Source organism: Lithobates pipiens, unplaced genomic scaffold, assembly GCF_037356315.1.
Source record: "Lithobates pipiens isolate NorthernLeopardFrog02 unplaced genomic scaffold, aLitPip1_a1.2 Scaffold_13, whole genome shotgun sequence".
NCBI lineage: Eukaryota > Metazoa > Chordata > Amphibia > Anura > Ranidae > Lithobates > Lithobates pipiens.
The window spans coordinates 16,398,796-16,424,080 of NW_027507718.1; positions in this window are offsets into that span (position 1 = coordinate 16,398,796).

Genomic DNA, 25,285 nt, shown 5'->3' on the forward strand with positions numbered 1-25,285 from the left:
TACCTCAGAGCAGGTTTTGATGACGCAGAGTGCATTGGGAGTACTTAACTTGGTATTCTCCCAGTGTTCAATGAGTGGCTTCCTACGGCAGCGGGAAGATCCTGATGAAGACTTGGTGCAGCAAGGGACCTTGATGGCGTTTTATTTGTTTGTATTATATATTTGTTAGATGGAGAGGTCCTGCTGTGATCAATGCAGTTTACTCATCGCTTAATATTTTTGGTGGATTTTAGATGGACTGTGCAGTATGATAAGGCTATTGGTGGATGAAAAGTCTGGATGATCCAGTCTGATTTGTAGTGGACTACGTATTTTATAATATCACTCCACACACCTGCTCATTCAAGCTCTTTATATTATATTATTGTAAGTATTGTTCGCTACCCCCCCAACAGACTGCTCCAAATTAGTCTTTGACAGTCTTTGTTACATCTTTGTTATATTTTAAGACATCATATTAAAGGTCGCATACCTCGCTGTCCTCACTCTTTGGATATATTACCTGCTGCCATATATTCTATACAGCTGTCAGATTAAAGTAGGTTGATACTGATAAAGTTGGATCTTCCCTTTGGCTATATGTACATCATATATCACAGATTTTGTGTGATACAATACATTTTTTCATCCAGGATTTTTGCCTTGATTTTACTATCTGCACTGTGGTTTTAAATGGCCTGGTGTGCTCCTATGCCTGCCCCTGTCGTACAGGCTGGCTGACCTCTTGTTTCTTATTGGCAGGAGTATACTATGTATAATATGTATTGTATGATTAAATAACATATATCATCTGTATTAATATTATGTTGTTTTAGATAACTCTAAAATTTGTCATAATTCTGGGTGCTGAAGAAGCCAAGTCGGTGTCAAACGTTGACTGCACAGACACTATATCACATCACAGCATGAATTGTATCATTCCAACTATATATACTGATTTTATTGTTTGTATATCCCAGCATTTCTCAACCGTTTTTTTAGTCAGGGCATCCTTTGAAATTCTGCACAACCTTGTGGCACCCTCTTATTTTTTTCCATTCTAAAATGTTAAAAATTCATATTTTTTTCATAACACAGCAGCATATACACTTGTAGGACACCCAACATTCGAGGTGATTTATTCCTACACAGCAAATACACCTTTGCAAACTAGTACTGACTAGTATTTTTAGCATTTCTCTTCTCCCTTAGTTTCTCCTTATCAGCTAACATGACCCTAGTGCTGAGGAGAGGGGCAAACAAGGACATCTTCAAGCGCCCAACGTCCTCCTGATCAACCTATGATATCATCAATGGTTAGGATTGCCCTCAGCTGGCCCACATGGTGCTCAAGGGCACCGCTGCACAATAAAAACCTTTAACTTTGTGCTAGAAAAGAGCAGGCTTGATCCATGTTCTGGCTTGTTGACAATTTTTGAGAAATGTGGGGAAATTTTTAGGCATTTTGCCAATGTACCCCTGAAGAATCCAAAAGGCACCCCAGGGTGCCCTGGTACCCTGGTTGAAAAATGCTGGTATTACCTATGTACTATTTCTTCTCCCCTGCTGGGTTAAAAAAATATTTTTCAAAATATTTTAAATTGGCTTATTAAATGATTTTATTTAACCTGTCCCCTCTCTGTGGTTGGTATAGTCCTTCATTGTAGAATACTGGGGTTTTTACCCCGGTAATTACCTAATATTTCTGTATGTATTCCATTGGATGAGGCCCAAGTCCATTTTCTTACTTCTGTACAATCTGTTACATTACACTCCCCCCACACTGTCACTACACCATTATCAGATATCTTACTATTATTCTTTCATGATTGACTCCGACCCTTCAAGTGTCCACCAATGCCCTCCAATGGGTCCAGACACATACTCCTTCCTCATTACTCCCTCTGCTCCTTTCTGGCATGCTTTCAGTCTTTATAAGCACAGCTGCTCAGCTAAAATGATTGCTGCCAAACCATCAGCTAAGAAGACCCATGCCTGTAATCACACCCATTTCCTTACCAGAAATTTTAAATAATAACTTTACCCAGCACATACTCTGTTTTCTTTCTCTCTTTCACATTAAAGGTTCAGTTCACGTCTAGTCCATTTATATTGTTTTCAATCTCAAGGTAATTCCCAATTTCAATAATTTCACTTTCATATCCACATTTTATAGTGTTTAACGCTCACAATAAAGAGGGGGGATTTCAGGACTTTGAATGAGGTGGGTAAGAGTGGCTAAATTATAAGTCAGTATTGAAAAGGATACATTTATTGTCAAAAAGCATCGCAACATAAATTAAATGCAATGAGTAAATATACAATAACATGTTAAAAACCATGTATAGTGAAAACAGTAATGCAGCATGACAGGCCCATAGTATGGTAAATGGTACAATCTTCCATGAAGAAACAAAATAAGGTCACAGAAAGCTAGTACGTACAGTATAACGCATTTCCTGTATATAAAATGACAGTCTTCAGGGGCAGGGGCACTTGGGTCTACAACAAAACATGAATAAATAAATATGTGCCATGGTTGAAACCATATGTTTAGGCCCAACAGTGTAAATTTGCTGTCCCCTCAAAATAACTTAACACACAGCCATTAATGTCTAAACCACTGGCAACAAAAGTGAGTACACCCCTAAGTGAAAATGTCCAAATTGGGCCCAAAGTGTCAATTTTTTGACTGATCACCATTTTTACATCCCCCCACAGATGCTCAATAGGGTTTAGGTCTGGAGACATGCTTGGTCAGTCCATCACCCTTACCCTCAGTTTCTTTAGTTCTTTAGCAAAGCAGTGGTTGTCTTGGAGGTGTGTTTGGGGACGTTATCCTGTTGGAATACTGCCCTGTGGCCCAGTCTCCGAAGGGAGGGGATCATGCTCTGCTTCAATATGTCACAGTACATAGTTACATAATTGGTAAGGTTGAAAAAAGACACAAGTCCATCAAGTCCAACCTGTGTGTGTGCGCTTTTATGTCAATATTACATTGTATCTCCCTGTATGATGTGATCGTTTAGGTGTCTATCTAATAGTTTTATAAAATCTATGCTCCCTACTGAAACCACTGCTTGTGGAAGACAATTCCACATCTTTACCACTCTTACAGTAAAGAACCCTCTACACAGTTTAAGGTTAAATCACTTTTCTTCTAGTTTTACTGAACGGGCGCATGTCTTTTTAATATTGCCATTCATGGTTCCCTCAATGAACTGTAGCTTCCCAGTGCCGGCAGCACTCATGTAGCCCCAGACCATGACACTCCCACCACCATGCTTGACTGTAGGCAAGACACACTTGTCTTTGTACTCCTCACCTGCTTGCAACCACACATGCTTTACACCATCTGAACCAAATAAGTTAATCTTGGTCTCATCAGACCACAGGACATGGTTCCAGTAATCCAAGTTCTTAGTCTGCTTGTCTTCAGCAAACTGTTTGCGGGCTTTCTTGTGCATCATCATAGAAGAGGCTTCCTTATGGGATGACAGCCATGCAAACCAATTTGATGCAGTGTGCGGCATATAGTCTGACAGACTGACCCCACACCCCATCAACCTCTGCAGCAATGCTGGCAGCACTCATAGGTCTATTTCACAAAGACAACCTCTGGATATGATGCTGAGAATGCGCACTCAACCTCTTTAGTCGACCATAACGAGGCCTGTTCTGAGTGAGACCTGTCCTGTTAAACCGCTGTCAGGGTCTTGGCAATCTTCTTATAGCATAGGCCATCTTTATGTAGAGCAACAATTCTTTTTTTCAGATCCTTAGAGAGTTCTTTGCCATGAGATACCAACAGATGACACTAGAAGTCTGAAAAAAAACAGCTGTGCTATTGAGCAACCGAGGGGAAAAAGTCAAAGTCTCAGAAAGATTTCAACCAGTATAAATATGCCCTCCAAAAAATCAATTCCTGCCTCCTCACTGCCAAGCAGACCTATTTTATCTCTCTCATTAACATCTTATTGTCATGGTTATGCAATAGTTTGTCTGCTTACCTGTTCCCATGTGTTCATCTAGAGACCAGCCGACCCTCACCTGTCTGCTTTTGTAATCCATCCTCTGGCATGGCTCCACCCTAGCTCCTATCAGAGAGCTCTATATTAACCTGTGCACTGCAGACCAGCCTTGCTGATCAACCTTTGTGTGTTAGCTTCCTGTTACCTGCTGTGTGCTCTTCTGTTGTTCCGTTACTGACTTTGGCATGTCCTTGACTATCCCTGTTTGCCAGGGATCCTGACCTTTTGGCGTGTCCCTGACTATTCGCGTCTGCTTGTGGCCCCGACCTTGGCTTTGTCCCTCACTATCCCTATCTTCCTGTTGCTTACTGTGGGTGTGAGCTGGGGGACCCTGGGGGTCGCGACCTGGAGCCAGTTGCAGCCAAGTCCATCCTCACCACTAGAGGCGCTGGTGAACACCTGCTGGCTCTTAGACTCCGCGCCCCAGGGAATCTTACGCTCTAACCCCAGTGGGATCTGTCCTCCGTCTGCAGCAGTCAGCCGTAGGGTCCACAACCTTGCGGTGCACTCCTGATCCCTACGGTGTGCATCTGTCACCTCGCCTCAAGGTGACCTGACACTTATCATCCAGTCCCCTTCAACTCGTCTCTACTTTCAACTCTCTACTTCGTCCTCCACTGCCTCCACTCACCAACTCACTCACTGCCCAGGCGATCCCCAATCATTTCAAACAGAAGATTGATACAATTTGTGAGGAGATCTTTACTGTTCAGATATCCTCCACGCTTTACACTTCATGCCCACAGGTACAATCATTACTTCTGAATGAATGAATGAAATACTTATATAGCGCACAATGCGAACTGAATCGCCTCTACTATAGACAAGGTTGCTAAACTACTTGCTAAACTACTTGCTAACGTCCATCTTACCATTTGCCCTCTGGATCCTGTTTCCTTGCAAATGCTACGTTCACCCTCTGGCTCTAATCTACACTCTCTAACCCACATCTTCAATCTCTCCTTCTCTTCTGGCATCTTTTCCAACTCTCAACATGCACTTGTCAGCCCCATACTTAAAAAGCCCTTACTGGACCCATCCAATCTTAACAACCTATGTCCCATCTCCTTGCCCCCCTTTTTATCCAAACTCCTTGAATATCTGGTCTACAACCAGCTGAGGGACCTCTTTGCTGATAATAGCCTTCTTGATCCCCTTCAGTCTGGATTTCTTCCTCAACACTCCACAGAAACTGCTCTCCTAAAACAAACAAACAATCTCTTAAGGGCCACCAATGGACACTATTCTGTACTCCTACTCCTGGACCTCTCTGCTGCTTTTGATATGGTTGACCACCCCCTCCTCAAAAAAAAAAAACTTCACGCCATTGGTCTCCTTGACTGTACTCTTCGCTGGTTCTCTTCCTACTTATCCAACCACACCGTTATGCCACGTACACACGATCGGATTTCTCGTTGGAAAAAGATATGACAGCTTTTCCGACTGGATTCCGCTCAAGTTTGCTTGCATACACACGGTCACGCAAAAGTTTGCTGAAATTACGACGGTCAAGAACGTGGTGAAGTACAACACTATGACGAGCCGAGAAAATAAAGTTCAAAGCTTCCGAGCATGCGTCGAATTGTTTACGAGCATGCATAGAAATTTTGCACTTCGGAATTGCCACAGATGATCGCATTTTTGGATAGGAACTTTTCCTGACCGAAAAATTGAGAGCATGCTCTCAATATTTTTCTGGCTGGGATTCCGCCAGCAAAAGACCGATGGAGCATATACATGGTCGCATTTTCCGATGAAAAACTCTCATTGGTCTTTTGCGGGCCGAAATTCCGATCGTGTGTATGTGGCATTAGCGTTACTTACAATTATACTTCCTCCTCCTCCTCTTCCTTTCTCTGTTGGGGTCCCCCAAGTTCTGTTCTTGGACCTCTCCTATTTTCAATCTACACCTCCTACCTGGGTCAGCTGATAGTCTCCCTTGGCTTCCAATACCACCTCTATGCTGACAACACCCAAATCTATTTCTCTACCCCTCAGTTCACTCCTACAGTCTCCCCACCTATCACAAATTTTCTATCAGATATATCAATCTAGATGTCACACCACTTCCTCAAACTTAATCTATTCAAAACCGAATTTATAATTTTTCCTCCCCCCTCGTGCCACTTCCCCTGATCTCTCTGTCAAAATCGATGGCACAACTCTAAGTCCATCCCCGCATGTCAAGGTCATAGGTGTAGTCCTTGAATTCTTGTCACCTCAACCCCTACAACATCTCCAAAATACACCCCTCCCTAACCAATGACACAACAAAGCTCTTAATTCATTGTTCATCTCTTGTCACCCACTACTGCAACTCCCTCCTCATTGGCTTACGTCTACATAGTCTATTCCCCCTTCAATCCATCATGAATGCTGCTGCCAGACTCATCCACCTTACCAATCGCTCTGTGTCTGCTACTCCTCTCTGTCAATGCCTCCACTGGCTTCCACTCACCCAAATTCAATTAAAAACACTAACAACTACTTACAAAGCCATCCACAACTCCGCCCCCAACTACATCACTGACCTAGTCTCAAAATACCAACCTAATCATTATCTTCATTCTTCTCAAGACATCCTGCTCTCTAACTCCCTCATCACCTCCTCCCATGCTCGCCTCCAGGACTTTTCAAGCTTCTCCAATTATATGGAACTCCTTACCCCAATCTGTCCGATTATATCCTGCTCTATTAGCTTTCAGATGATCCCTGAAAACCCTCCTCTTCAGAGAAGCCTATCCTACCCACACATAACAACTGTATTTTAATTTTCTCCATCTGATCTTCCCCCACAGCTATTACCTTTTTGTTCCACTTGACCTTAACTTCTAGATTGTAAGCTCTAATGAGCAGGGCCCTCTGATCCCTCCTGTATTGAATTGTATTGTAACTGTATTGTCTGCACCCATTTTGTAAAGTGCTGCCCAAATTGTTGGCGCTATATAAATCCTATATAATAATAATGAGGTGCAATGTTGAACTTCCAGTGACCGGTATGACAGTGTGAGAGAAAAATTTACCAAATTTAACACACCTGCTCCCCATTCACACCTGAGACCTTGTAACACTAATGAGTCACATGGGAGGGAAAATGGCTAATTGGGCCCAATTTGGACATTTTCACTTAGGAGTGTACTCACTTTTGTTGCCAGCGGTTTAGACATTAATGGCTGTGTGTTGAGTTATTTTGAGGGGACAGCAAATTTACACTGTTATAGAACCTGTACACTCACTGTACACTCGCTACTTTATATTGTAGCATAGTGTCATTTCCTCAGTGTTATCACGTGAAAACATAGAATTTGATCTCTGTGTGATCCCCTGTCAGAACAGAGATCTGCCTTGTTTACTTTTTAAAAATATGCACTGACATTGTACTAATGACACTGGCAGGGAAGGAGTTAACATCAGGGGCAATCAAGGAGTTAAATGTGTTCCCTCAGTGTGTTTACTAACTATATGGGAGATGTGCTGCATGGGATAACACAGAGATCCGTATTCCTGCATAGCAGAAAGACAAGATCTCTGTGTGATCCCCTGTCAGAAGGGGATTTGCCTTGTTTACTTCAGCAGATCTCCATTCTGTCTCTGCGGGGGAATGTTCGCGGGCCCACACAGGGCCGTGAGCGAGCCCAATGTACAGCTACAGGGATTTGCACAAGCCGAGCCACCTTGCCAAAGTATAACTGCGGTGGCTAGTTGGAAAGCAGTTAAGGAAATAGGGGTTGGCTATGGTGAGGGAAGGGGGGAAAGGGGAACATTTTATTTTATGAATGAAAATTTTGAAGAAAATATTTATATTTTGTATAATGTGAAATGTATAAAACAAAGAAAATAAAAAGAGCTAGGAACACAGCAGCTGAAAGAAATCATGGGGGTTTTGTTAGATATATTTATGTAAAAAATGGCAAGCCACGAATACATTTATACAACAAACTTGAGCCAATGGAAACCTATATACAGTGCAAAATTAGTAAAGACCACAGCAGCTATTACAAAGTTACTAGACCTTAAAAATGTACAGGAATACCCCACTTTTAAGTACACAATGGGGTTTATTTACTAAAGCTAGGAAGTGCAAAATCAGGCTCACTTCTGCATAGAAACCAATGAGCTTCTAACCCCAGATTGCTCAATAAAGCTTTGGTAATAAAACCTGGAAGCTCATTGGTTTCTATGTAGAAGTGAGCCTGATTTCGCACTTTCCAGCTTTAGTAAATAAATCCTATTGTGTACTTAAAAGTGGGGTATTCCTGTACATTTTTAAGGTCTAGTAACTTTGTGTACTTAAAAGTGGGGTATGCCTGTATGTATAAATATTAACAGCGCATATGGAAAAATAAAGACAGGAAATGTGTCTCTGAACATCTCCTTTCAACCCTGATATGTAGTTGCCGTTGGAAACCACTATAGATGTAACTTGAAACCACTTGGCACTTTATACATTTACATATCTATATATACTTTTATTGTACCATTTTTCACCATTGATTATTTGTTTATTGCACTATGCACTTTATTGTGTATTCACATTTAATATTTTTCCATAAGCACTGTTAAGATTTACATACACAAATACATTTGACATCTATAACTAGTGAGAGTGTTGCTGTTGTTTCTGTGCTTTAGAAACTAAAAATGATGGATAATTACTGTTCATGTTACTGACACATCAAGTGAATTTCTCCACTTTGATTGCAGGTTAATAATGCAAAGAATCCTGTTTTATTTTTTTTTTTTTTTTTTTTTTTTTTTTTTTTTTTTTTAAAACACATTTTATTTGAAAAATAGATCAAGAAATACAGACGAACAGGCATTTCCAACAACAGGTAGGATACAAAATCGGCCTAGTTACATAGTAATAAAATATTCACAACACGGGAATATCTCGCAATGTACAGGACCAGCACTGTGTGTAAAACGAAGCCGATTAGGTGCATGTGCGGAGTACAGGTGGGTTGCAAATCATCAGAAGTGGTCCAAATCGTAATACTTAATGAAAAGTTGCCCCTAGGCTTATAAAGGGGCCAATTCAAAGGAAGGACAAGGGGCCAATAGCAATGTAAGGTGGGTTAATCTTCGCGGGGACAAGGGGTCAGAGCGTGTTATGAGATATCGCTAGGGAGAGCCCTAAAGGGGTCTACCTAGAGTAGGGAAAGTGACTCGTGGTTGGAGGTATGTGGTATTCGTAAGAGATCGCAGGTGTGAACGTCTGCAATGAGGTGGTTAGGTAGCGGAATGGAATGGGGGGATGGGGCAGGGGGGGAGGAGAGACGAGGGTGGAGGAAAGAGAGATATAGAGACAGAGAGGGAGAGGGAAAGGGGAGGAAGAGGGAAGGGGGGGTGGGAGGAAGAAGGCAAAAAGGGGATCACGTGAAAGGGGGGAAGTCCCCCTTCCCTATGACCCCGCCCCGGAAGTGGAGTAATGGATATGTAGCTTGAATTTACATCCTTCTTTCAGAGACTGTACCATAAAGCTCGATGGTAGGAAGATAGGTTAGGCTCTGTAAGGCCCAGGTCGTGAAACTATGGACCTGATGTCATTAGTTGTACACTTCTGCGTAGGCAGTGGTGGTCTGAAAGTGCTTCCAACAGGCCCATTTCGTGCTAAATTTCGAGGGGGTGTCCTTGGAAATATGGATCAATTCTTCCATTTCGGCTGTTTTGTTGATTCTGGTAAACCATTCTTTAATGGAGGGGACTCTGGGCGACCCCCAGTGGATCGGGATACATTGTTTGGCCGCATTGAGCATATGCATCGCCAGGGAACCATGGTAGGCTCGTCTAGATAAAGGTGAAAGGTGGAGAAGGCATTGGGACGGGGAGGGTTCGATGTTGTAAGTGGTAATTTGGGAGGTGATTCGACATACTTCTCTCCAGTAGTCCTGAAGGAGGTTACAGGACCACCAAATATGCAGCGGTGTACCCTTTTCTAGGAGGCATCTCCAGCAGATGTCGGTGGTGTTAGGGGTGAATTTATGTATGAGAGAGGGGGTGCGGTACCACCTCGATTGGATCTTGTAATTATTCTCTTGGGTGCTAACATTGGTGGAGCCTCTGTGGATAATCTGGAAGATGGTGCTCCATTGTTCGTCAGTTATGGATAGGGAAAGATCTTCCTCCCAGCGCTTGCAAGCCAAGGTGGACCCGGGTTGTTCCCCATCCCAAAGCATGCTGTGGGTGAGGGCTATGACATGTCTTTGGGGGGTTGTTTGGGTACACAGTTGTTCAAAAGGGGATAGAGGTCTGGAGCATTGGGAGTCCCTGTTTAAGGATTGCAGAAAAAATGCAATTAAAAGGTAAGTCCAAGATGGAATGGGTGGTCTATCTACGGTGCTGGCAAGAATCGGGGCGGAGACTAGTTGACCTCTCTTGTACAGATGGTAGGCACGTAACCTATCTTGTGGCCAGTGTTCCGACAGATAGTCGGGAGACAGGCCGGGAGGGAAGTCTGGATTACACTTGATCGGAGATAAGGGCCCGGGGATTGAGGAGATTTTCGTTCGAAGGCAAATTTGCTGAAAGCATTTTAGAGTGGGGTGTATTAATGGGTGGAGGGCGACCGAGGCAGGGGTGTGGGCAGGTCTTATCCAGGGTAGAGAGGCTAGTGGTATAGATGAAAAAGATGCTTCCAACGGAACCCATTCCTTATAGGGGTCCTGGACATTCCAATCTACAATCCTGGTCAGGTGGACCGCTCTGTAGTAGTTAAGTATATCTGGGAAGCCCAAGCCTCCTAGATGTTTCGGGCGAGAAAGGGTTTTAATTGAGATTCTGGGTTTCCGGTGTCCCCATACAAATCTAGAACAAATGCTATTATAGGACGTGAAGAAAGATTGGGGGACCTGTATGGGTAAGGTTTGGAGGATATATAGTAGGCGGGGTAGAACGTTCATCTTGAGAACTGCGATCCTACCAAACCAAGATAGGATCTGTTTGTTCCATCTCTCGAGATCCGTCGTCAATTTATGTAGGATGGGGAGGTGGTTTGTCACGTAAAGGTCCGATAACTTCCGTGGTATTTGGGTGCCTAGGTAAGTAATAGAATCAGGTTTCCAGCGTATCTGGAAATTCGATTCGCATTGTGTCTGGACGGTTTCTGGGAGGGAAATATTAAGAGCGTACGACTTAGAGAAGTTTATCTTAAGATTAGATACCTCCTTAAATTTACTAAATTCTGAAAGGACGATTGGAATGGTGGTGATGGGCTCCGTGAGAAACATTAAAATGTCATCGGCAAAGGCCGCGTATTTAAACTCTTTCAGTGGAGTGTGGACGCCTTTGATGTCATTATTCAAGGTGAGGGTCTGGAGGAGAGGTTCTAGCGTAAGGATAAAGAGGATCGGGGAAAGGGGGCATCCCTGCCTCGTTCCATTTCGGATGGAGAAGGCGTTTGACAGAGTGCCGTTGACCCTGACTCGTGCTGTCGGTGTGGAGTAGAGGGACATAATCATATTGGTCATGTGAGGGCCGAGTCCCAAGGAGGTGAGGACTGCTTCCATGTAGTCCCAGGCCACCCTGTCAAACGCCTTCTCAGCATCCAGGGATAGGAAGAAAGCTTTCTGTTTAGTCTGCGTAATCAAATGGTGGATATTGATGGATTTCAGTGTGTTATCCCTTGCCTCTCGCCCGGGGACGAAACCGACTTGATCGGGGGATATAAGGGCCGGGAGGAAAGGGAGGAATCTATTAGCGAGAATTTTTGCAAATATTTTCACGTCTACATTGAGAAGGGAGATCGGCCTATAGCTACTAGTGAGTGTGAGGTCCTTATCTGGTTTGGGAATAACTGTAATGTGGGCTTCTAAAATGCTGCCGGGAAGAGATTTCGAGATGGGAGTAGAATTGAAGGCCTTCAGGAAGGGCGTTTGAAGTGTCTCCGCAAATAATTTATAATATGCTGAGGTCAGCCCATCAGGGCCAGGACTCTTACCAGGTTTCAGTTGCTTTACGGCTTGTGACCATTCTGTTGAAGAGATAGGGGCTTCCAGGGCTTGGAGGGTGTCTTGGGGGATAGTCTTGAGAGGGAGCTTAGAGAGATACGTCCGGATATCTCCAAGTCGTTTGTGAGGGTCTGGAGTTTGCGGGTTGGAGAGGTTGAGGTTGTAGAGGGAGGTGTAGTAACGTTCGAACTCCGAAGCTATATCTGTGTTGGTTTCGAGGACCGAACCGGTGGGGGAGTGTATATGATGGATCGTTCGCTTAGCTGCTTTAGATTTCAGGGCTTGGGCCAAAAGATGGCCTGACTTGTTCCCATGCTCGTAGAAGAGCTTCTGGGATAGGGCGAATTTCTTTCTCGTCTGATATCCCAAGATATCTTGGATCTGGGTGCGGACGTTCGTTAATTCAGTATGCGTGTCCAACGCAAGAGTTCTCTTGTGTTGAGTTTCAAGGGACCTAAGCTTGGCAAACAGTCCCGTTAGGGTGGCAGCTCTTTCTTTCTTGAGGGCAGCAGCTAGGGAGATAAATTTCCCTCTTATTACACATTTATGTGCCTCCCACTGGGTAAGGGGGGAGATCCCAGGCGTGTCATTTTCTACGAAATAATTGGTTAGACAGTCACGAATTTCATTAGCTCTGAGTTCGTCTGTGAGAATGCTAGCATCTAACCTCCAGATGGTGGACCGGACAAGTTTTTCAGGGAAAGTGAAAAGGGCTGTGATGGGGTGATGATCCGAGATCGTCATAGGTTCGATTGAGGCATTGGTCAAATGGTGCAGATTATGTTGGGAAGCCATGAGGTAGTCAATGCGGGAATACCTATTGTGTGGGACAGAGAAAAAAGTGAAATCCTTGTCTTTGGGAAATAGAGATCGCCACGTGTCGTGGAGTAATAACTCCTGGAGACTTTTCTTGATTTGTTTAAGGGCACGGAATGTCATGCTGGAGGACCCTGAGGAGGTATCCATTAAAGGATCCAAGGGGGCGTTAAAATCGCCACCGAGGATTAGCATTCCTTCCGAGAAAGATTGTAGTTTGCGCACTACTTTCCGAAAGAAAGGTACTTGGGAGGAGTTGGGGCTATATATATTTGCAAAAGTGAACATTCTATTTTTAAAAGAGCCTTTAATGAAGAGGAACCTCCCATCGTCATCTGCTAGGGTATCTGAAAGTTGAAATTCAAAGTTTTTGGAGAGAAGTATGGAAACACCTTTACACTTCGCAGAGGGGCATGTCGCGTGATACTCTACAGGGAAGGCACGGTTGGTTAGTCTGGGGGTAGATTTAGCACTGAAGTGGGTCTCTTGAAGGAGGACCACATCTGCCTTTAGTTTTTGCATTAACGATAGCGTCTGGTGGCGCTTCTCTGGGATGTTTAGGCCTTTGGCGTTAAAGGAGACAAGCTTCAGAGACATATGTTTAGTCTCGTTCCGTAGAGGTGGTACCATTGTGAGCAAGGTAAGTTTAGCTAGATAGTTTCCGGGAGGGGGGTCTCAGGGGAGGGGGAGAGAGAGAGAGAAAGACGGAGAAAAAGGACAGGGAGAAGAGAAAAACAATAAAAGAAATGAAAGTAAAAGAAAAAAAAAAAGTAGGAGGGGGAAGAGAGAGGAGGAGGGGAGGGGAGAGAGGGGGGATCAGAGGATAGAAGGGGGGTGATAGGGAGTGAGTGAACTTGGGTGGGGTACGGGGGGTGCGAAGCCGGTGGAAGGGTTGAACCTGTCAACCCCTCGGAACTCCGAGAGCAGCACCGGCTGGGTCAACTCTGACTACCAGCGTCCGTTGTTTGGGGGTGGCGGACGAGGTCACTCGAGAGGTGGGAGGTCTCCGTCACTGAGAGACCTAAGGAGGCTGAAGGTCGGCAATTGGTTAATGTGAGGGTGAATTGGGGACTAGAGATCAGCAATAGAGGGACCCCACATGGGGATCTTATATGGAAGAGAGAGGACTATGGGGTGTGAGTACGCCATTTTCCGGTCAGCGAAACCCGAGGGTCAGGGGCAGGTGATAAGGCCCGAGGTCAGTGAAAGATGAGGAGGAGGAGATAAGTGGGAGCAGTAGGTCAAGAAAGTCCAATGAGGTAGGGATAGGGGCTCGTGCGGGATTTGCTGGAGAAGTGGCCAATAATTAATAGTTCAAAGGGAGAATTAGGTTGGGGTTTCTGAGTTGTATTTCGGGGGGGAATACCAGATCGGGAGACAAAATAGATGCGCAGGTCTAGCTTCTAGTGAATAAATGATGACTTAACAACTATCATAAACATAAAATCTGAACAACATAACATAACATAATACATGGACAAGTAGGACCGACACCAGGCAAATACGGATGGTCATGTAAGGGCAAATGCGGTAACAACTACACCCGTGCCATATGGAACAAAAATCCGAGATCTTTAAGAGAGAAGGCCGAGTATAAAGAGTCGGGAGTGAGGGCTTGGTTAAATCTTAGGGATGGTGAACAATTCTTTGGGGGGTATAAATCATATTATGTAGGGCCCAACAAGTACCGGAGGTCTCTATCAATTTGTGCGCAGGGACCCCAAATTAGTAAACTGGGGTGCAGCGTAAGATCCTCAGGCATCGAGGAGAAGCCTCAAGAAGTCGGTCATGTCGCTGGAAGGGTAACGACTAGGAGACTGAGCGACAATGTAGCAATTACAGGGCAATAGGGTTAAAGATCTAGAACTACACAGTACCTCACTCCCGACTCAGTGGGGGTACCCACGTAGTACGATTCATATCATCATCATGCAGGCACATTTCAGTCTAGGTACTAAGAAGGGCAGAGAAGTATTGAAAGAGGGTAAGAGGAGAGAGGAAGAAAAAGAGAGGAAGGAGAATGAAGTAAGGAAGTGAGTGTTAGCAATACCATAAAGGAGGAGAGAGTTCCACGGTTACGTCCACCTGAGACGAGTAGAGATGGGCACAGCGTAGTGGTAGGCCAAAGTCTGATGAGGGAAGGGCTTACGATAGTCTCAAGAGGCACTTCAAGGCTGTCGTGAGCAGGAGGCCTCGCAGCAGTATAGTGGAAGTCTTGACGGCCTTGAAGCAGAAACATCCGGGAGAAAGGCAGGTGTGGTTCCAGGTGTTCAGGCAGCAGCACAAACGTTGAAGGACAAATCGGGGGCGTCTGTGTTCAAATCGGGGACTGCCCAGCGAAGAGGACAAGTTTTGACTCTGCAAGGAAGGGTGATGTGGGTAGGTCCTGGTCTGGGAATGGGGATCCGTGGACAGGTGGAGGCATCCAGAAGGTGGTCGCCAAGTGAAAGTTCTCGGTAAGGGGGCAAGGTATTCTCTGGGTGTAGAAGTCAGATGGGTTGTGAATGCAGGCTCAGGTGACGGTCAAGTTCAACATTACGAACCGAAGATAGCGTTCAACAAACGGAGGAGGGTGTCTGATCTCCCTCAACTGCGGCGGGGTCTGCGGTGGGCAGGTGAAGCCGTGGGGCTACCGTTTCTTGGCGGTGAAGCACCCCTTGGGGGAGAGTGAGGAGGAGGAGGTCGGTGTTCAGGTCTGCGGCGTCTCCCTATGGCATAGTTGCCGGCTTCGTCCACCCCCTCCATAGAGGTCACCCTGCGGAGAGTAGGCAATCTGAAGTCGCTGTACCAGTCGGGAAGATCAACGGAGGGAAGATCAAGTGCGGTACAAAAGTGGTCTCGATCTTCCGGGACTCGCAGATTTTCTACCCGGCCCTGGTGAGAGACAGAAAGGCAAAAAGGGTATTTCCAACGGTACGGGATGGCTCTGTTTCTCAGTATTTCCAGTAGTGGTCGGAGTTCCCGCCTGCGCTGCAGGGTTATGTTGGAGAGATCCTGGAAAATTTTGATGCTGACTCCTCTGTGGTTAATCTGGTTCCTTTCTCTTGCTTTACGTAAAATGTCCTCTTTTAAAGGAAAGTCAACCATGCAGCATACGACATCCCTTGGGGGATCAGTATCTCGACCTCTGGGGCGCAGGGCTCTATGAATACGCTCAAATGCTACTGGGGTATCTGGGGGTCTTTCCAAGAGGTCATTAAAAATGTGGGTGACTCTTTGGGACAGCAGATTGGGGTCTAAGGACTCAGGTATGCCTCTCACCCTCAGGTTTCGGCGTCTCCCTCTGTTGTCGAGGTCTTCCAAATGCCTATTGATGTCCCTCAAGTGTATAGCGTGGGATTCAGTAAGCTGTTGCACCTGGCATAAGGAGGCATCATGGCGGGTCTGCACAGCTTCCATTTCGTCTACCCTGAGAGACATTGAGTGGATGTCAGCCCTCAAATCAGAGATTGCTGCGGATAGGGTATGTTTTATGTCGGCTGCTACACTGCGCAGATCGTCAATGCTGATTGCAGGCTGATCACGGGGGCTTGCATCGGGCCTAGCGCGCAGCGGGCTCCTGCTGTGCGAGCGTGACTTACTCGAGGCCGCGGCTCGGGAGCTGCTCCTAGGCCGCGACCGGAAGATCTCCGGGATTTGTCTGGGCGGAGGGGCTTCGTGCTCCGGGGGGGAGCGGGGTCTAGCCGCTGACATTTTGGGTTGCTAGGAAGCTCAGTTCAGAGGTATAGGGTCGGTTATTACTTGCCTTCGCTGATGTAGCAGGGTCTCGTGGACGGGAGCTCAGGGATCAAGCGGCCATCTCGGATCAGCGTCAAGCCTTTATTTTTGTTTTAATTGTTCAGAGATTCAGTCGCCTACCCAGTTAATTGACTACCATAGCCCAGAGGAGTATGGATACCCCTGATTCAGAACCCCTGACCTAAAGTCTGTCAGTAGCTTAAGTCCAGACAGAAAAATATATTTATTTATCAATCTCAATTGCTTGCCTTTGGTCACTAATCCATTACCTATTTGCTTTCGTCTTATTTGCTGCACATGGTGGAGTACAAAGTGTTTTCCCATGAGTTCAAAAGTCTTCCAAATATTAGCTTACAGAATTGACAGTACTTGGTTACCATGAGCTGTTGTTTGCTGGAATAAACAGTAATTAAAAAGCATTTGTCAGCTTCTTTCAGATGTTTTTGTAAGTGAGTTGAAACCCAGGTCACCTGTAGCAGGTACAACATAAATAAATAAAGGCTTACATGACAATGTCACCTTTGCTGTAATCTTTATCTCTGTGAGTTTTGACCAAACATCCCCGTTTGTCTTTCAAAGAAGCGGTCATTATTCCCTTTGTTTTTCTTTAGATTATGTTTTATGTCAAATCTTCTTATCTGACTAATACAAGAACATTCATTAATGTGTGCAGATCAATATTTGTGTAGTCTAGCAAATACTAAATAAATAGCTCCTTCATATATAAACACACTCATTGTTAAATATGAAAAATGGCAGCTGCCAAATGTGTATTTTAAGTTTATTACATTACCTGCATATGTTTATTGCACCTGAAATTAGTTGGCGTTGAATCATTAGAAACATTTCAATTAAATATTTATTTAACGTTGGCCCGTCTTAATGATTATGTTCACGGAAACCTATGTGAGTTAAAGTCACTCACTAATCACCTGTACTCAAATATTAATACTAAACTAATGCAGGAGTTTGGTGGAGGATGGCTTTTGTTCTGTAATGAGTTTGCTCAATAAACTAATGGGTTATGACATGATGGGGATATAATTCATTTATGTTTTCAGGCTCAGCCTTTGGAGCACATATTGCCATGGTCAACAGTGGAAATTCAGGTTATTATAAGGCCTTTTACTTGTAAGTGCTGAAAGGGAGACTTTACAGCAAGTTGTTGCAACTCGCAGATTGCCCTCAAGAGCATTCTGATAAAAGAAAATGTACTGTGGTCATTGTAAGTGATTTATTTTTTTATTTTTCACATGGTTTTGGGATAGTTATGTTAACCATTTTCCTGTGTAAAGCCCTGTACACACAATAAGAATATAGTAAGAAAAATACAGCTTTTGAAGCGATTGAAAAATAAAAAAACAAAACAAAAACCAAGCTGAGAGCTTGACAAATTACATGTAGGAGGGTACCTCCATCAATAATGGTAGGGTGTGTATACAAAATGCAAAACTGTCACAAAAAAAATAAAATAAACATATTTCTGCAGACCCGTGGGTTATCTCCACAAAATGTATTGTTAAAAATGATGTCAAATACATCTCTAAAGCAATAATCCCTCCTCCCTCACATATGATCCCACATATCCCAAGAAAAATGCAGAACCCCCTTCAATGTACTGAAAAAGTTCCAGGAGGAACAAAACATATGTAGACAGACCTACACAAGATTCGACCCCCCCCCCCACCCCTGGATGCACCACATCCTTAGCCATTTGAAAGGAACCCAATGAGATATCCAATACGACACCAACTTACACTAGATGGACTGTAATTGCTGGGCTGCTGGTTGCTGATATCTGCCTGGAGGTCACGGACTACCTGCACCCGCTACTTATTGCAAAGGTGATTTGGCATAATGCTCAATTCAGAGCTTACTATGGGAATAACGCACCTGCAGGATTTACACAGGATTACATCTAATCTGCATTACCTGTCTGACCCACGGGATAGCCGCTTCTATCATCTCCATTCAGCCACCTTGTTGATTGCAACCTTTTGGAGGACTGCCACAACTACAACCATCTAGCTGTCACTTGAGGAAGTGGATTTGTGAGTACACTCATACACATTACCGATCATATCGAGAGTTCTAACAGAGTAGCCGGATTGACGGGACCCATTTATTCCCTGGCCGTATTGGATGTATATATTTATCTGCGTGTCCTTGTGACACTGTATAGCATTTTCTATCCATGGGGTCACCTCCGTATGATATATATATGTGTGTGCGACATTGTGTGGCTTCATCAGCGGTATTACCAGTGGATGAGGGTATTCCATCACTATCCAGTTTTCACTCACGGCTTGATATCCTGGTATATTCATACCACCAGGATTATCAGAACTTTTGTTTCATCCATCCAGATGGGATTAGGTCTGGTTCACTTAAGGAACCACCTACACAGAGGTGATCATTATCCAGTAAGTTAAGTCCATTGGAGGATTCCCTGACCTGGTATTGGGTTACTGCATTCGCCCAATGTGAACAGAAATTTCACCGCTCCAGGTCAAACCACTGACAGGCTGCTAGCTCTCCAAGTAGGTAGGGGTTCCAGGTGCAGGCTGATTGCATAAGCCAAATGTGCACGAACAGAACAAAACTCTGGATAGCCGCACTCCGGGTTGAGTAAAAAACCTTGTTCTATTTTTTTGTTCCCCTTTGCTGTGATGTGTTGTTCAATGGAGTTTTGCACTTGCATTTGAAGAAATAAAGGCACTTTATTTTTTACTCAACCCGGAGTGCGGCTATCCAGAGTTTTGTTCTGTTCTTGCACATTCGCCCAATGTGGCTATAAGGTGCAGAGCCCTATACTTAGACAATTGGGCAATTACCTGGTCTGGAAACATCATTGGGTAGGGCTTGGACTCAAGTGCAGTCATCATGGGTACCATCTAGGGGGGTTTGTCACAGTTTCATGGTTCCTGCTCTGGCATGGTTACAAGGGGGAGATTCTTAGTTGTCCCATATATGTGCTGAGGGGAGATAGAGGATGGGAATGGGCTCATATGATGTACTATCGAGCAAAAAAAACATGCTAGTGTACCAGCATAAATAAATAATATACAAACAAAGCAGCAGCTTGAAGTGAGATACACACAATAATAGATAATAAATACGAGAAGCTGTGCTAAATATTCCCAAATATTGCAGGAAAGGGGGGTGTGGCCGAACATGGCGGTGACTGGACGCTGGTTACTGAGCTCCCGTTGCCCTCACCCTGCCTGCCGGCCTTTTTAGCAATATAACTTGGTCTAGCAACGAATGCCTAAAAAGAGGAAGCCCTCTGGAGGCCAGCGGTCCCGCAAGTCGGAGGAGATTTCCCGGTTCTTTGCCTCACGGACAAGGGAAAGTTCAGGCCGCGTAAAGACCGAGGCTGACAACATGGCGCCGTCCCCTTCAGCCGTAGACAGTCCGGAGCATCGGAACCCACCTGGCGGAACATAGGGAGGTGAGAGAACGATCACCTATTCCCTCACCGAGCCTTATCTTGCCCGCAACGGCGAGTGGCGGAGATGCACTGCCGCGGGAGGCCCTACGGCAGATACAGCAGAGCCTGCCCTCCCTCCCCACCAGGCAGGAGCTGGAAGGCTGGGCACAGCGCATCAAGGCCTCACTGAAGAGGAAGGTGGAGGACCTTAGGGAACAAGCAGCTCACACAGAAACTAGGGTCGGCACCATAGAAACTGCCATCACATCCCATGACCAACGCATCTCGGCGCTGGAGGCCTCACTGGCGCACCAGAAGTCCCAGCTCCTCCAACTCAGGCTGCGCTCGGAGGACATTGAAAATAGAAGTCGGAGGAACAATGTACGAATTCACGGTCTTCCAGAGGCGACCCCTCTGGGAGACTTGTTGTCCACCGTGACTGCCATCTTCAACTCTTACCTGGGTATGGCCCCTACGTCGGCTATTGAGTTGGACAGAGTTCATAGGGTGGCCCAGAACATGCCACCTGCGGAGGGTCCACCCCGGGACGTGTTGTGCAGGATTCACTATTATCGCGTGAAGGAATCTATTATGCAGCGGGCATGGCAGGGGCCCTCTGGATTTTGATGGAGCGTCAATCCAACTTTTGCCGGATCTGTCTGGGGCCACCTTGGGGATGCGCAGGGTGGTGAGACCCCTTTTGCACAAAATTCGGGAAGCAGGGGCTACATATACTTGGGGCTTTCCTTTTTGCATACAAGTACGGAAGGATAACCGTCCTTTTAGCTTGAAGACCCCGGAACAACTCCCAGAGCTGTTTCGATTCCTGGGGGTGGAGCCTGTTGTGATGCCAAACTGGTTGGATGTTCTGCTGGAAGGGGCCCCCTCTCGGAGACTGGCTCCCCTTCCTCAAAGATGTAGACGTTCAAGGTCCCGCGGATCAACCTCCAGAGGGGCTCGCTCGCAGCCATCCGACCCGGAACTATAGTTTAACTCTGGTGGTGATCGGGAAGGTGTGGATGGTCCTTTCCCCCCAGTTTTGCGGACAAGGTTACCCTGGGGTTTTTCTCATGGAGGGTTGAGGGTTGGGGTTCCAGCTTCCATTTTGAATAATCCAGACTGGTCGGTGGATGGGGGCTGGACCCGCATAGTGGAGGTTTTGACTATTACTACTGACTGGGGTGGGAGCCGGGAGGGGTTTCCTACAGGCAGTCCCCCTCGGCCTAGGGGGGGGTGGCTGACCCAAAGACATTTCCATGGGGCTGGAGGGTTGGTCTACCATGGATTTCCTGGAAAGAGGTGTCTTGGCCTAGCGGGGGCAGAGTGTGGATCCCGTATTATTACTGTTGGGACTGTGTTTACTATATGGATTCCCCAACGTATCTTGCTACCCCATCCTGCTATACCCCCCCTCTCTCCCCTCTCTTTCCCCTCCCTCCCTTACTCCCCCCCTCCTTCTCTCTCCCTATCCCCTCTCCCTCCCTTCGCCAGGTTGTGCAGGGGACTAACAATGGGGGTCGTCTGCAATTCTTTCGCTTAGTGCTTTCTTAGTGTTGGGAGGTCACTAGTTAGAGTTGGGATGGGAAACGGTTCTTTGTAGAGGGTTGAATTTTTAACTAAAGACCAATGTTGATGCTTTAAGTTTTCATAGGCTTGAGCAGGCCTAGGTGGGGCGGAGAGTCCGTTGTGTTCGACACTTCACCCCACATAGGCCCTGTTCCGCACCTGGGAGCAGGCGTAGGACGTCAGTAGTGTGGATGTCCACCGGCCTTATCCGGTGGTCACTCGAGCTTTTAGGGGAGGTCACCTGGTGTGGGGTTCTCCCCCCGTCTTGGGTGCAGGCCTCCGTGTTTCTCCTCTTGTTTCTCCTTTCTTCTGTCTTCTCTCCTTGATCTACTAACTTCTCTTCCTTCTTGTTCTCTCCCTTGATTTCCTTCCCTCCCTACCACCCCCTTTTTTTTGTTTTGTCTCGCTAACTAGGTCAATGCCTCCAGTTTCGCTGCTGTCCCTGAACGTTCGCGGGTTGAATGTCCCGGAAAAGAGATCTCAGGTATTGGGAGAACTTTGGAGGCTCCGTATTCACGTGGCGCTGCTTCAGGAGACGCACTTTCATGCCCAGAAAACACCTAAACTAGGTATCTTCAGGTTCCCTTTCGCTTACTACAGCTGCTCTCCAGATTCAAAATCCAGAGGGGTAAGCATTCTTATTTCTAGAGCGGTGGGCTGGAAGATGCTAGAGGTCTTTCGGGACGAGTTGGGGCGTTTTGTTTTTGTCAAGGGTCTGGTGTTTGGGCAACTGGTGACCATTGCTAATGTGTATGCCCCCAACAGTGGCCAGGTAGGTTTCCTGGAGGGTTGCCTGGCTAGCCTCCAGGATTTTGTGGAGGGCCAAATGTTAATGGGGGTGATCTTAATGTTGCTCTGGAGCCACTGTTGGATACCTCCTCTGGATCCTCACAGCAGTTCTATGCGGCTCTGAGGCGGCTTAAAAAAGCCTTGACCACCTTGCGTTTGGTGGACGTCTGGAGGATTATGCACAGTGACACCAGAGATTATACGTATTTTTAGTCCACACATAATTCTTACTCTAGAATGGACTATTTTTTGCTCCACCAGTCGGCCCTCCCCATGGTGGCCTCCTGTGCGATAGGGGTACGGACTTTTTCGGATCATGCCCCAGTGGTGCTGACCCTCAACCTGGGTGAGATGGGGGCACATCTCCCTGGGGCATGGAGATTGAATGAGAGCTTGCTCCAGCAACCGCAATACGCGGGACTGGTGGAGGGGGAAATTAAATCATATTTTGAACTGAATGCAGGGGCCGCTACTTCCCCAGGCCAGATCTGGGAGGTGCATAAGTGCGTGATCAGGGGGGTACTAATTAAACTAGGGGCCAAACTCAGACGCGACAGACAACAGGAGCTAGATGCCCTGCTGGGACAGATAGGGGAGTTGGAGAGGAAACACAGTCACTGGCGAGAGAGGTGGCGGTGCAATTTCACAAACCCTGCGGGACTCTGTGAACTCCCTTTTAGTGGCCAAAGTGAAAACCAAGTTGATGTACTCACGCAGACAGTTTTACGAACTAGGAGGGAAACCGGGTAGACCATTAGCTAGATCATTGAGGGACCCGACTACGAGCTCCTATATCCCCGCTGTTACTTCACACCTAGGTCAAAAGGTGTTTCGATCCCAAGAGATAGCCGAGTGTTTCTGGGCATATTACGACTAGGGATGAGCTTCGTGTTCAAGTCGAACTTGTGTTCGACTCGAAGATCGGCTGTTCGCCCGTTCGGCGAATTCCGAAAGTTATGGGCTGTTCGCACCAAATTCGTGTGGCGCAGTGCATTGCTGGCTCATGATTGGCCAAGCATGCACTGTGACCCCACATGCTTGGCCAATCACAGCGCCGGCAGCGAGGAGAGCCATGATTGGCCACAGGCAGGATGTGGCCAAGCATAGCTCAGGCTGTGTAGTACACGCCCCACACTATATAAGGCCGCCAGCGCGGCGGCCTTGTGTAGTGTGTTGGCGTCTGAAGCAGTTAGTGGGTGTTCTGTGTACCTTCAACACAGTATACATCGATCGTTATCGGCCGATTTTTCGTTCTTGCTCTTCTGTAGTGGTTGTTGTCTGCGTGCCCTGACCGCAGTATACACCGCTATATTCACCTATATAGCTAGCGATATATCTATCTTTTATAATAGAGCTTACAGTCAGTGTTAGGAGCTTGTGCGTGCTGTCTGCGTGCTCTGAACCCAGTATACACCGCTATATCCACCTATATAGCAAACTATCTTGCTCGTTTTAAATAGAGCTTGCAGTCAGCGCCGCGGTAGGAGCTTGTGCGTGCTGTCTGCGTGCTCTGAACCCAGTATACACCGCTATATCCACCTACATAGCTCTTCTCTATTTGAGCCATCTGCCATCTGCAGGAGTTAGTGGAAGTTGTGTGTGCCTCCAGCACAATATACACTACCCAATTGCTGTTTTTCCCAACTCCCTTCAGGCCATTACCATGTCTGGAAGGCCAGCAAGGAGAGGCAGACAGGCGCGAGCTGATAAAAGAGGGCAAGCAGGCTCTGTGTCTAGAGACAACAGTGCTGGTCGTGGACGCGGTGCATCGTCATCATCAGCACGTGGCCATGGGACACGCTTGTCCTTCTTTTCGGCAGCTGGACATGTTGAGCCGCAACATGCCAACGACTTGGTAGAGTGGATGACCAAGCCCTCTTCATCCTCCTCATCCTCTCTCACCCAGACTCAGGGTACTAGCAAAGCAGCTGCCAACGCATCGTCTTCCCTCCTCTCAATGTCATCATCAGTGACTCCTTCCCTAGACCCACCACGTCCTTCTGAGGAGTCTCCTGATCTCTTTGAGCACAGTGTTGGGTACATGCTCCAGGAGGATGCCCAGTGTTTTGTAGGCTCTGATGATGATACTCAGCTAGAGGAAGGCAGTAGCGTGAATGCAGAGAGAGGGGATGCTCAAGAAGGACAGCAATCTGGCAGTCGTGTTCCACAAGCTGCAGCATACTGCCAGGTTTGCTCCAGCGATGAAGAGGGAGGGGGTGATGAGGGCACTGACTCCACGTGGGTGCCTGGTAGGAGAGAGGAGGAGGAGGAGGCACATGTCCAACGAGGCAGGATGCCCTCCGGAGGCCAGCTTAGGGGCAGCACACCGACTGAATCACACCGCAGAGCTCCGCCTGTGCAGGGCGCTGCCTCTGCGCGTTATTCTAAAAGTTCTTTGGTGTGGGCCTTTTTTGAGACGAGTGCATCAGATCGCACCGCTGCTATTTGCAACATATGTCTCAAGCGTATCTCACGTGGCCAAAACATCAGCCGCTTGAGCACCACATGCTTGGCCAGACATATGTTGACCTGCCATGCAGCTCGTTGGCAAGCGTACCTCAAAGACCCACACCACAGAACAAAGCAGACCTCTCCTTGCTCCTCATCAGCTGGGATCTCAAACCCCACTAGACCTTCAGTCCTCTCTGAAACCTGCTCTGAGAGGAATGAAGGTGTAGAATTAGGTGTATCACAGCCAAGTGCTTCCGGGCACTCTGCTAGCAGTACACCCACGTCCGATTATAGCAGGCAAATGTCCCTGCCCCAGCTGCTGGACCGGCGAAAGAAGTTCACTCCCAGCCATCCACATGCTCAGCGGTTGAATGCTAGCTTGGCTAAATTGCTAGCACTTCAACTGCTGCCTTTTCAGTTGGTAGACTTGGCCCCCTTCCGTGAGTTTGTACAATGTGCGGTTCCTCAGTGGCAGGTCCCCAAACGCCACTTTTTCTCACGGAAGGCGATTCCGGCTCTCTACCGGCATGTGGAAGGCA